A 14,037-nucleotide genomic window follows, 5' to 3' on the forward strand; every position below is an offset into this window, starting at 1 on the left:
ATTTTTATATGCGGAATCACATGTTCACAATTATGCTGTGAATAAATTGTAAATATATAAAATTGATATTTGGGTTACAGATGGGCAAATTAGTGTGGATAAAAGATCCCACCCAAAACATTTCAACAAAATCATTTACAGACCTTAGGATGTTCAATTCTTTCCTCCCCCATGTTTAAGCGCTGCTTGTTGTAACCGAAGCAGCCAACTACTGCTAAACTGACCTTGTAACATTTCCAGTTAAATTAGAAGTGGAAAATATTGAAAAAATTAACATGAGCCTTTTCTTAAATTCAGCTCACCTTTTCCCCCCCATGTACTAACAAGAATCTAGACTGGTAGGTGCCAAAAAGAACTTTTTGAGGTATGCTCATCTCTAACTTTGCCATAACTGAAAGCATGTGATAAATATTTACCCAAGTCCAGTCATCAGCTATATATAGCTGGGGAATAAATCTTTGGTTGTGTATATTTCCAGTTTGATTACAGGACACAATAGAATTCTATGAGTTACAATGGAGTAATTTGTCTGTCCATGACTGATCATCTTCCACCTACGATGGCCTGCCACAAAAGGAGCTTTGCACTTGAACGATCAGAATTTCATTCAACTGGCTGAAATATATTTTAAATCTCCAGGTTCAAGGGACACATGCCACAAGATTTAACTAGGCCACCATTTTGAGCTGCGTGAATGTTTATGCAAATAGCCAAAGTTCAAAGTGGCTTTTATTGCCAAATGATCTCAGAATATGTGGAATATGAGCACTTCAGTTTTTCAGCTGGTGTTTGTATAGTACGTTTCTTCTTAACTGGTCAAGGGGTACTACCTGCTCTTTTTCTTCGTTGTTTGTAATATCCATTAAGCTTGGAAAAAATGGTTTTCTTCCCAGCATCTGAATAGATCTTCTGCATACATGGTAAATGTTCTCCACACCTTTCATCTAATGGAACAGAGGCAAACTTGCTTCTAATTTTCACTTAGTATTTACATCCCAACATATGAATGTTGTGTTTTTGTGTATCTGGTGTCAACAGTTTTTAGAACAGTTCAGCTGCTTCTACCAAGTTAGCAAAAGCACAATGTTCTTACATGGGTCCTACAAAAATAGTGGTTTCTTCTAATTGGAGGGTAGTGGGAGGGTGTAACTTAATCTTGACAACTGAGTGGGAGAAATATGCTAGTAACTTTTATTTATTTATTTATTTATTTTAAGGTGAATCAGGTTTGGGTTTAAATTACTTGACAATCTTCTTTTAAGACAGAAGGACCAAAGCTTTGCAGTAAACGGTAAAATGTCATTGGGTTGGGGTTTTTTTCCCCCCCATGGAAAAAGTAGTTCAGCTTCGAAGAATGCTTTTGTGACAAACAACAGATCAACTCTGTTAGAATTAGATTTATTTTTAAAAGCAGCTTATGGGCTGGCAATGTTATGAGAAAATAGTAATGCCGTGAACTCTGTGTTGAACATGGTTGAAAGGTGTACATCCAAGAAGATTTAAAAAGTAGTAGCTCTTCTGGCAACTCACTCTTGAGAGATGATTGTGTGAGTAACCTAACTAGAGCAGCCACAAGGAAAACACAAAGGTTACCTTTTATCTAATCAACAAACGCCTTTTAAACCATACTAGTTTCACCAGCCTAATCATGTGCCAGGAACCTAAAGTTTGAGTACTTCCCATCCAGAAATGTAAATTGGGAAGTTTGACACAGTTGCATTAGTTCATTATAGTGTCCTGTCATTGCTACTGAGGTTAATTCTATATGTGGACAGAATACATCTTGATGCTGGAAGAACTAAAGGATGTAAAATCACAATTCTTTTCTGGCAAGTCCAGAATACTTTCCCCCCCCCCTTTTTTTTTTTAAATGGTTATTGAACTTGTATATTGTAAATGGCAGTTCAGAGAGCTGTGAAATAAGGGATGCAGGGTAATAAGTTTGTGAGTAGGGTTGGGAAATTAAAATTACTTAACCATTAATGAATTTGTTGAATTTTGGTTTGCTTAGTTAAAGTACAAACTTGAGAATTCTTAGAAATGTGTACATTTAATACAAATATAACACCATATTATGGTTTTGGTAATTAATCTTTATGATAGTGTTTACCAAGTTGAAATGAATGATTTTAATATCCTGTTAAGTAACAAAGCAAAATCTCACTACACAGGTAGTTATTCTAATTCAATACTACTCTGGGAATTGATTTTTTTGGAGCCAATATGGAACTGTAGATGCTTAATTCAGGTTTTTATTAATTTGCCAGTTAGGCCTTTTCTTTTCACACTAGAAATATCACCAGCTTCTCATATTCGTTTAACAGTTGAAGATTGTAAATATCTTCTCTTGAAAACCACCATGTGTAACAGTAGGTAATATGTAACTCTAATCTTAGTTTGCCATAAACTCGTCTTTCAGAGTAGCAGCTGTGTTAGTCTGTATCCATAAAAAGAAAAGGAGGACTTGTAGCATCTTAGAGCTCTAATAAATTTGTTAGTCTCTAAGGTGCCACAAGTGCTCCTTTTCTTTTTATAAACTCTTCTGTTACTCTAACCAAACGTTAAAACATGGGTGAATTCTTTGGCTTAAAAACTCAATTGTGCGTCTTAGAGATGTTCCGTACACGTGGACCCCACTCTTAGGTGCACATGCACTTGAGATCAGAATCTTTTAAAACACGAGTGTCTGTTGGTGTTGCACATGCCCATGTCATCCATCCCAAAGTTCAGTACCTCTTGTCTGAGCTCTGAAAAGCTCTGTTTGGTGTGATATCACAAAACATGTTTTATCTGAAAAATTTCTAAGATCTATCTGCTTTTTAGCATGCATGCTTTCTTTCAGCTATCTTCTTAGTGCATGTAAACACTATTTCTGTAGAAGTAGTGTTGTGCAATGGACTGGAAAATCTGTTAGTTAAGCAATCCATCATTTGCGTCAGAATTATTTCTGTAGATCTATGTGAAACTTGTAGATTGCAGGTGAAAGTTTCACTAACATCTAAGTCACTTTCAAGTTTTTCATAATTTAAGTAAGTACCCTCTGAGAAGTATTTAACTTAGAATAAACAAACTATGATTTAGGTAAAAGGATATGTGTCTAAAAGTTACTTATCAAGTGAAGCTGGTGTGTAGATAAGATGCACTGTAGGTCGGATGATTTCAAAAAAGATGGTATCTCAATAGATATAATAACCTCAGTTCACAGCAATATTATTACTGTAGTCATGTTGTAGTATTTCTGTGGTCCTTCCTAAGGGAATCAACAGAAAGTTAGCAAGATGTTAATCTGTGATCAATCTTAGCCCGCTGCTGAATTACTAGTAAGAGCTATGTGGCCTAGTCTGCAGTAGAAAAATTGCATCAGTTTAACTAGAGCTATTTAAAATAGATGGAGCTAAACTGGTTCTGGCCCCTAATGTACATGCACTTACACCAGTTTAACTTTTGCTTAAGTCAATTTAGGTTCATTCTGATTTACATCAGTAAATTACAGAATTAACCTAAACTGATTTAAGCAAAGGTTAAATTGGTGTAAGTGCATATACACGCACCAGTTGAATTAAAAAATAGAAATTTAAAAATTTCTAACTTCAAACTAGTGTAGCTCTTTTACTATAGAAAAAATGTTTCATCTTGTTTCTTGTCCAGATGATGGTTTGGCTTGTGAGAAGCTATTTGTTGAAAGCATCAGAATTGATTTATTCATATGGGCTATCTGACTGCTTCACTTTTTGAAAAGCTGATGTGTTTTAATCCAAAACCCAAATCTTACTTTATATAAATTGGAGTCCATTTATAAATTGGAGTCCATTTAAAATACTAGTTGTGCTCTATGCATTTACTTTTCATAGTCCAATGAGAGAAGAAGGCATCTGTTTTGTGGTTTCATATTTGTAACTGCACACTTAGTGTGGGGTTTGCTCTCAAAACCTAAACTCATGCAAATGTCGTGTGGCATCCTGCTTCTGCTTTTGGAATTTCAGCATTTTATGCTGCCAATAAACACTTGCTCAGAACATCCCTTTCTAGGGTCTCTTGTTTTGCCATATGCTGTTCTGTTGTCTCTGCCAATATTTAATTGGGGTACTTCTGTTTAGGGTGGTGTAACCTTGTTGGCTAACACTGCACAATTCTGTTTTCCTTCTGATAATATGTAGTGTCTCCTCTTTGCAAAGTCCTTTTTGATCTTTTCTGGTACTTATGTGAGGTCTTTACCATCTTTTGAAGTTTCATAAACTTTTAGTCCATTATACAGCCGTATAAAATTACTTGTCATCTTTTCTCCATCAATCTTATCTTAATTCTGTACGAGCCATATGAAACAGCTGTATAAATCTTTAATTTCTCTCAGTTCCTCATTTTCAAGGTTGGAATCACTTACAATTAAGCAGTTAACAAGTCATTTAAATACACTTTTTGGATTTATGTGGAAGGCTTTTAGTTCATAAACTTACTTACATTTTTTACTTTTATTTAGAACTGGCTGTACTTTCTATAGTGTATTGTAAAGCTATTTATTAACAATGAGTAACTTCTGAGCCCTCATGTTCAACATATGCCATAATTTACATAGTTGATTATGTAGGTTCTGAAAAAGGTTAAGTTATTTTCTTCAACTGACTCTATCAAGTATGAAAACTGATTTTTGGAAGAACTATGTACATAATTGCTTTTTCAGCATACTGATCCGTTCCCCTCCCCCCATAAATCACTAGAAAGAAGATTTTCAAAGGCAAAAATGAGTTAGGTACACACCTCACATTCATTTTCAGTGGGATGTATCCATCATAGAAGGGTAGGACTCGAAGGGACTTCTAGGTCATCTAGTCTAGTGACCTGCACTCAAGGCAGGACTAAGTAATAACTAGACTATCCCTAGCAGGTGTTTATCTACCCTGTTCTTAAAAACCTCCACTGATGGAAATGCCACAACCTCCCTAGGCAATTTGTTCAAGTGCTTAACTACCCTGACAGGAAGTTTTTCCTAATGTCCAACCTAAACCTCCCTGTGGCAGGGCGCTGCAGGGGAAGCCCTAATCAGCTCCTGCCACTCCAGCCCCAATCAGGGGAAATGGGTTGGGGCTAGGCAACTAGCTAGGACTGCCCTGGAAACTGGCCACACCTGCCAACCTGTTAACAGGGGCTAAAAGCTTGGGAAGCAGTGAGCCCAAGGTGGGGAGAGACCAGAAGTGGGAAGCTGGTGCAGAAGGAGCCTGTTGCCACTGAGGCCTGTGCTAGGCTAAACCTGTAAATAAGATGTAAAGAGTTGGAGCTTTGTGATGGATACCGGACACAGGAATAAAGAGCACAGGTGCGTCAGCATCTTGAAGTGGTCCTGACACTTTAGGGACTAGGGCCAGGAGACTGAACCCAGGGAGGTTTGGTGAGCACCCCATTACACATGAGAGCTTGCCCAGGAGCCAAAAGCCGCCACCACGGAGTGGCAACCCGAGAGAATGGAGGGCATGGTGCAGTGGCTGGCTAAGCAGCTGGAGGATCTGCAGGAAACCCTGCAGGCTTTTCACCAGTCCCACCAGGCCAAGAGGCAGACCTTATTTGTGTGGCAGGCTGAACAACAAAAAACCTTCCATGACTTCATCTGGGAGCAGGCCAATATACAGAAAAAGCTCCTGCACTGGGTGGTGAGTCCCCCAAGCACTGATGAAAACTGTGCAACAGGGCTGGGGCTCTGTAAAATGGTCCCTGTCGATGACCCCAACACCTTCCTATGTACTTTTGAATGGGTAGCCATGGGCGTAGGCTGGGATAAGGCAATGTGGGCGCTAAGATGGGCTCCTTATCTGGCAGGTGAAGCACAAGGCAGCCTATATGGCCTTAAGCAACGACCAGGCCAAAGATTATAAGACGGTGAAGGTGGCTGTCCTGGAACGGACGGGGCTGTTGGCCGAGAAGTACAGGCAAAAGTTTCAGGTGGACAGGGGGTTTTCAGCCCTGAGCTTTTGCCAAAATATTGACCAACTGGGCTATGTGATGGCTACGGTCCAACACCCAGACAGTGGGCGAAATAATGAATCAGGTGATTCTTGAGCAATTTGTGCAGGGCCTCCCAGAGAACATGTGGGTCTGAGTCTGGAGGCACCAGCTGATGACCATGGAGGCCGCCGTCAAAATGACAGAAGAGGAGTCTGAGGTGGACTTTCCCCACAGGGAGGTGCAGACAGGCCATGACCTGGACTGGGGGAAGAAGTCCTGAAAGTCTCCCCCCTGGGAGTGGCCTAGAGAAAAAGAGAGTGGAGGCTAAGGGGGCCCCCACTCGCTCGGGTCAACTGGTCTCCTGGCACTGCAGGCAGCAGGGTCCCAAATCCCAGGACTGCCTGGTGATGGAGGGCGAGCTTGCCAAATTTTGTGATTGGAGGAGTGCAGGAGAGAAGAACCGAGGGCGAGGGCTGGCCACCATCCCCTTATGGGTGGGGAGGAAGCCCCAGAGAGGTTTGGTCAATACGGCCTCGGCCCGCTCCCTCGTTCAGCGTGGGCTGTCAAAACTGCACTGGTTTGTTTATCCCCAGGAGACAAATTATGCTGGAATGCATCCATAGGGATTGGAGGCTTTGTCCCGTAGCACAGGTGCCCCAGGAGGTTGCGGGCAGATTTGCCTGGCAATGGGTGGGGGTAGTAGATGGGCTGCTTTACCCCGTGCGGGGGACAGAAAAACAGCTGTGGGAGGAGTCCCTTGGGTGGGAGAAGGAGGGAGCCCCCAGAAAAAGTGGGGTGAATCCCTCAGCCCCAGTGAAGGGGAGGACCTAGGGCTCCACAAGACAGAAGCAGGTCCTAGACAACAAAGGCAGAGAAAAGTCAGGTAAGAAGGGGAGAGCGAGCGACTGAAGGGGTGCCCTGCTGTGGAAACCGCAGGAGAGGAGGTCTGAGGTTTAAAGGGAGAAGGCTCTGGGGAATGCTTGCAGGGGCATTCTTCAGGCAATGAGGGCCAGGCCACCTCGGGCTCGGTACCTGCACCAGAGGCCCAGGATGGCCAGTGCGGGTGCCAGGCCCACCCAGCTCCCCTGCCAGTCAAGAAAGGGGAGCAGCTGGGAGAGCAACCACCCAGTTGTGATTGGGGTGCAGACCTCTAGGTAGGAGTAGAGCTATGGAGCAATCTGCCCCACACGCTGTGGCTTTTGTGGGTGGAGAACCAACAAACCTTGTGAGGGGGATCCAGGGGACCTCCTAGCAGAAGCCAAAGGCTGCCCCGAAATCACCTCCCGGGTAAGGGGAGAAGGGGCCGAACCAAGCCCCCCCAGGGGTTACTTAGTGGGCGAAGTGTGTGGCAGGGAGCTGCAGGGGAAGCCCTAATCAGCTCCTGCCACTTCAGTCCCAATCAGGGGAAAGGGGTTGGGGTTGGGGCTGGGCAACTAGCTGGGACTGGCCTGGAAACTGGCCACACCTGCCAGCCTCGTTAACGGGCTAAAAGCTTGGGAGATAGTGAGCCCAAGGGGGCAGAGACCAGGAAGGGGGAATAGGCTCGCCAGGAGCCTGCTACCCTGTACCCACTGAGGCCTGTGCTAGGCCTAAGCTGTAAATAGTTGGAGTTTGGTGGTGGGGACTAGACACAGGAATAAAGAGCACAGGTGTTGCACCAGTTTGGAGTAGTCCTGACTCAGTGGAGAGCTGGGCCAGGAGGCTGAAACCAGTGGGGTACAGTGAGCACCCCATTACACTCCCTTGTAGCAATTTAAGACTGTTGCTTCTTGTCTCAGATGTTAAGGAGAACAGTTTTTCTTCCTCCTCCTTGTAACAAACTTTTATGTACTTGAAAAGCGTTATGTTCCCCCTCAGTCTTCTCTGGGCTGAACAAACCCAATTTTTTCAATCTTTCCTCATAGGTCATGTTTTTTAGACCTTGAATCATTTTGTTGCTCTCCTCTGGATTTTCTCCAATTTGTCCATATCTTTCCTGAAATGTGGCACCCAGAATGGGACACAGTACTCCAGTTAAGAACTTACCAGCGTGGAGTAGCATGGAAAAATTACATCTCATGTCTTGCTTACAACACTCCTGCTAATACACCCTAGTATTTGCTTTTTTTGAAACAGCATTACACTGCTGACTCATATTTAACTTGCTCTTCACTATAACCCCAGATCCTTTTCCACGGTACTCCTTCCTTGGCAGTTCTTTCCCATTTTGTATGTGTGCAATTGATTGTTCCTTCCTAAATGGAGTACCTTGCATTTGTCCTTTTTGAATTTCATCCTGTTTACTTTGGATCATTTCTCCAGTTTATCCAGATGATTTTGAATTTTAATCCTATCCTCTAAAGCACTTGCCACCCTGCCCAGCTCGGTATCATCCACAAACTTTAAAAGAAAAGAAGTACTTGTGGCACCTTAGAGACTAACAAATTTATTTGAGCATAAGCTTTCGTGAGCGTCTCTAAGGTGCCACAAGTATTCCTTTTCTTTTTGCGGATACGGACTAACATGGCTGCTACTCTGAAACTTTAGAAGTGTACTCTCTATGCCATTATTTATATAATTTATGAAGATATTGAACAGAATTGAACCCAGGACCACTCCCTACAGGACCCCAATCAGTATGCCCTTCCAGCTTGACTGTGAACCACTGGAAATGGTTTTCCAACCTCTATGCACCCACCTTATAGTAGCTGCATCTAGGCTGTATTTCCCTGGTTTGTTTATGAATTGGTCCTGTGAGACAGTATCAAAAGCCTTAGTAAAGTCAAGATATGCCACTTCCACCCCCCCCCCCCCATCCACAAAGCTTCTTACCCTGTCAAAGAGAGCTATTAGTTTGGTTTGAAGTGATTTGTTCTTGACAAATCCATGTTGACTATTACTTATCCCTTTATCTTCTAGTTGTTTGCAAATTGATTAATTATTTGCTCTATTATTTTTCTGAGTACGGAAGTTAAGCTGACTGGTCTATCATTGCCTGGGTTGTCCTTATTCCCCTTTTTATATATTGGCACTTTATTTGTCCTCTTCCAGTCCTATGGAATCTCTCCTGTCTTCTATGAGTTTTTGAAGATAATCGCTAATGTGTTGGTTATCTCCTTACATCCCAGAATACTCAAGATTACTATTTCATTTATTCCATCATTCACTAGCTCTCTATGGTATTTATATAGCTCCTAAAATATCTGAGCTTCTCACAATCCTTAATTGCATTTATCCTTACAACACCCCTGTGAGGTAAGGAAGTACTATTCTCCTGGCTGCCTAATTCCCTTCTCTTTTAAAATCCCAGCCTAGAAGCTTGGCACAAATTGCACAAGGGATTACCTACCTATCTTTGTTTAGCTTGAGGTAGGTCAATCATTTCAACAGGCAGCAAAACAATATGCCTTTTAAAGACACACTAGTCACAGCATAAACTCAGGAGTATTTCTTACTTCTAGCTGTCTTTTATTTCCCATGTATTTCATTTTTTTTCTTTTCTGGTTTGATTCCACTTCTCATCCTCTTTTGCTGGAGACGCAGGTACAGTGGTCCCAGAGTAACAGCCGTGTTAGTCTGTATTCACAAAAAGAAAAGGAGTACTTGTGGCACCTTAGAGACTAACCAATTTATTTGAGCATAAGCTTTCGTGAGCTACAGTGGTTTTATGTAGGTGAAGTCAGTTTGTTTTCTTCAAAAGATCCTGTTCCTGAGAAATTCCTAATGCATTGCAGAGGTCAATAGCCTTCTTTAAATAACCAATCTGGTCAAGTGGGAAACAAACAGAATTCCTTTGTGAAGTATGCAGTCCTCCTCACTTGTGAGATGTGGCCTCCTGGCACTGCAGATTATGGTTGTGAGGCCACTGGACTAACAAAGGGAGATTAATGTGAATGTACAAGTAACTTCTGATGGGAAGGTGGAGGAGGCAGGACAAAAGAAAACAAGGTGCAACATGACCAAAGTGGTAGAATTTGCAAGGAATCAGACATTAAGATGCAGTTTAGTATCTGAAATATTCAAGACACTAGTAATACCTAAGTAAAAGGTTCATTTTATAACTCTCTTGCAAAAACACTTTATAGATAATAATGGGGGATGGAAAGTGGTGGAATAAAACTGGTCTGGACAAAACCCAGCAAAGATGCTTGTGATTCCGTGCACTTCCTGTCAAATTCTAACATGAACACTTTTAATATTCACTAAAATCAGAAATTAATGTTCAGTAAACTTGTTTCATATTTTATTTTTAATCTTTATTTACTGCTTATACACATCACAAAATATTGTAAACAGTCAAAACAATATGCTCACCATGAGAGAAAATTATAACCATGTTAAATAATGGAAAAAAATTTATACCAATAGCCATTTGAATTCAAAGGCAAATTTTGATTGACTATAGTTGTAACCTTTTGGGTTTGCTTTCTCTAAACATTCAACCCCTGAAGCTTTAACAGAAATGATCAAGAAAAGTGAATTAACACCAAATGCTTGAATCTTTACTGAAAAAGTTTTAAATTGTATATTCAAGTACAACATTCATGACTTGCACTGTGGTGGTTGGATGTCTTATGTAACTAATCAAGAAACAGAAGCAATGCCAAATGATTTATGAAACTAACCACCACAGTACAGGTTTCAGAGTAACAGCCGTGTTAGTCTGTATTCGCAAAAAGAAAAGGAGTACTTGTGGCACCTTAGAGACTAACCAATTTATTTGAGCATGAGCTTTCGTGAGCTACAGCTCACTTGAAATTCATTCTGTCTCTATAAAATTTGGAGTTAGATTCTAAGACTGTGATTGTGCACCCTTGAAGTCCATGGCAAAACTGTTAACTTTGCTGGTGCAGCGTCAGACCTGAGGCCCAATACTGAAGCTTTATATAGGTAAAATGAATTTCATCCATTGTGTTGGATATTTTCAGCAGCCACTTAGTACCCCCCACCTTCCTATAAAGGCTGGTCTTCCAGCTGTCCCTCTGCACTATTTACACAGAGTACTGGCGTCACTATACAAGCATAAATGAAGATCCACTGTCCCTCCCTTGCCCTACTCCCTGGTATAATCTTCTACAGGGCTGGTGTGACGTCTCTTCTCAATGCACACAGACAGCCCTCCTTCCCCTGCACAGCCCATACGTAGGGCCTTGTGCCAGTCCTCAGCATTGGGGTGAAATGCAAACTGAGAATTTGTGCTACCGTTTGTGAACCATTTTCCAAAAGAGAATTTTTCACTGTCTAAATTAGTGAATACTTTAGAACAAAGAGTTCCATGACCTGTTCATGAACAAATTGAGAGAACTGAAATTATCTGCTGAATAAACTAGTCATTGTGTTCTATTTACTCAGTTCTATTGTGACCAGCAGAGAGTTCTTTCCAACGTGTTCTACTGTTGTGCCTTAATCTGAGTATGGGGCCCCACTGTGTTAGGCACTTTAACAACACTTTTTAAAAGACACCATGTTGAAAATGTTTGCAATCTAGGTTACAATATCACACACAGATGAAACAACAAATTGGGGGATGGGAAGTAGCGTATACAGCAACAGTACAACATATGTGGAACACTCAAATAGCCCATATTCCATTCAAATCCAAGGACAACAAAGGGTGCTAAAGCTTTCTTCGCATAAAAACTAGAGGAGGATTATCCAGTGCCACTGCTGAAAAAGTAGGAGGCCAAATTTGCATAAATAATACCTTTGGTAGTTATAAAGCAGCTGATCCTGCTCCTGCTGAAGTCAGTGGAAGCTTTGCCATTGACTTCAGCAGGGCCAGAATCAGATTAACAGTTTCCTAAACAAGATACACAATGATCCTTTTAAGGGCCAAATTGTACCTTTTGCTTACTTTTGATATCCATGGGGTTGTGTAGGAGTGAGGACAGAATTGAGTTAGCACTGGATATTGCATGAGTATACCTTAGTAAATAACACAAAACAGTTTTGGATTGGATTAAAAACCTTCATAAGTGTAACTAAATACAGGAAAGAGATTTTTCATAAATTCAGGGGCATGTCAGGGCTGTATATTTTTGCAGCTGAGCGCCTGTAGTGGCAAAAGACATGAAAGAGAAATTAGTCATTTTTTATTACAGAATGGAGGGTGATATTAGTATTTATAACACCTAACTCAAAGTCCTACAAAGCTGGCCTTAATATGTACTTTATATAGTAGAACATACAAAACAAAATCTAATTTGCACTGTAGGGTGTGTGCTGGCAGCCGCACACACAATCTTTTGACCTTGATTTTCTGGAACAGGATTGAGAAGTTCATTACCATGGTTTCAAATCAGTTTTATTGCACTGTATTTATGCCCCTGTTGACTAATCAATATGCACGTTTACAGCTGAACACATGCCCATTGCCTAAACTTGATATGCTTGCTGTGTGTATAACATATAGCATTAAAAACATTTTAGGGTAAAGGTGTTTGTTTCATGTAAAATAATACAACTTAGTAAAGCTAATTATGGTGCTCAATTTAATATTTTAACTGTGACAAAAGGGCAGTAGCAGAGTTAACCCTACATCAATCCCTCCTCGAGTTGTTTACGCCCACTAACTTCACTATCACAAGGATTTCACTTGGAAATGTGACCTTGTCATTTATTTTAGCATGAAAATGCTTCTAGATTGCATCTCAAAGCCTCTTTCTCAGTCTTTTGGCAGGCTACTGGCTCCTTTCCCTTCTAAAACTTACATGTGCTGATCAGCCATTGGCATACCTTTGCTCTCAAAACATAAATGCTTTCAGTGAAGAGAAGTTTCAGAGTAACAGCCGTGTTAGTCTGTATTCGCAAAAAGAAAAGGAGCACTTGTGGCACCTTAGAGACTAACCAATTTATTTGAGCATGAGCTTTCGTGAGCTACAGCTCACTTCATCGGCTGCAGAGAAGGGAGTTTCAACAGCTATTAGGTGACAGGGAAAGCGGGCTCAGAGGTAGTCCCAGCACATCAGTTGGCAATTCCCAAGGGGTTTTCTGTGATCCAACCCGTCACAGTCCCATCTTCTGGCATTTGGAAGTTTAAGAACACCCAGAGCATGGGGTTGCATTCCTGACCATCTTGGCTAATAGCCACTGAAGGACCTATTCTGCAGGAATTTATCTAATTATTTTTTGAACCCAGTTATACCTTTGTCCTTCACAACATCCCATAGCAACAAGTTCCACAGGTTTACTATGCATTGTGTGAAGAAGTACTTTCTTATGTTTGTTTTAAACCCACTGTTTTTTAATTTCATTGGGTGACGCCTAGTTCTTGTGTTATGTGAAGGGGTAAATTACACTTCCCTATTCACTTTCCCCATACCTGCATGATTTTATAGCAATCAATCATATCCGCCATCTTAGATGTCTCTTTTAAGATGACTAGAACCAATCTTTTTAATCTCTCCTTGTATGGAAGCTGTTCCATGCCCCTAATTATTCTCATTGCCCTTCTCTGTACTTTTCCAAATTCTAATATATCTTTTTTGAGAGGGGGTGACCAGAACTGTATGCCATATTCCGGATACTGCCAAGTCACCCAGTTTAGTGGAAAGAAAAGGAGTACTTGTGGCACCTTAGAGACTAACCAATTTATTTGAGCATAGCTTTCGTGAGCTCATGCTCAAATAAATTGGTTAGTCTCTAATGTGCCACAAGTACTCCTTTTCTTTTTGCGAATACAGACTAACACGGCTGTTACTCTGAAACCAGTTTAGTGGGATCCCTTTGTAAGTCCGTGCAGTCAGCTTTGGATTCAACTATCTTGAGTGCTTTATTAAGATGGCAACTTCTGGTAACAGGACCAGCTCCAATCACAGAATAGACAATCCAACACACTACAGGTGGTTTTAAAAAATAAAATACTTGCACAATTAAAAGGGGGGTGTTTGTGCATGTATACACATGTAAAATTTGTTTTTAAAGTGCACCACTCAAAAATGTCTGGCCATACGTACTCAAAATCTTTGACTGCATCTACATGATCCGCAACACAAAGGACAAAAAGAACCCAGGACTTAAATGGTCTACAGACAACTAGATGATGACACAGCAGATTTTTTAGAGTAACTAATGGGATGAGCTGCCCAGCATCATACTAGAAACTCTCCAGATTATTTGTTCATG

This window comes from Eretmochelys imbricata, chromosome 2 (assembly GCF_965152235.1).
Source record: "Eretmochelys imbricata isolate rEreImb1 chromosome 2, rEreImb1.hap1, whole genome shotgun sequence".
Classification (NCBI taxonomy): domain Eukaryota; kingdom Metazoa; phylum Chordata; order Testudines; family Cheloniidae; genus Eretmochelys; species Eretmochelys imbricata.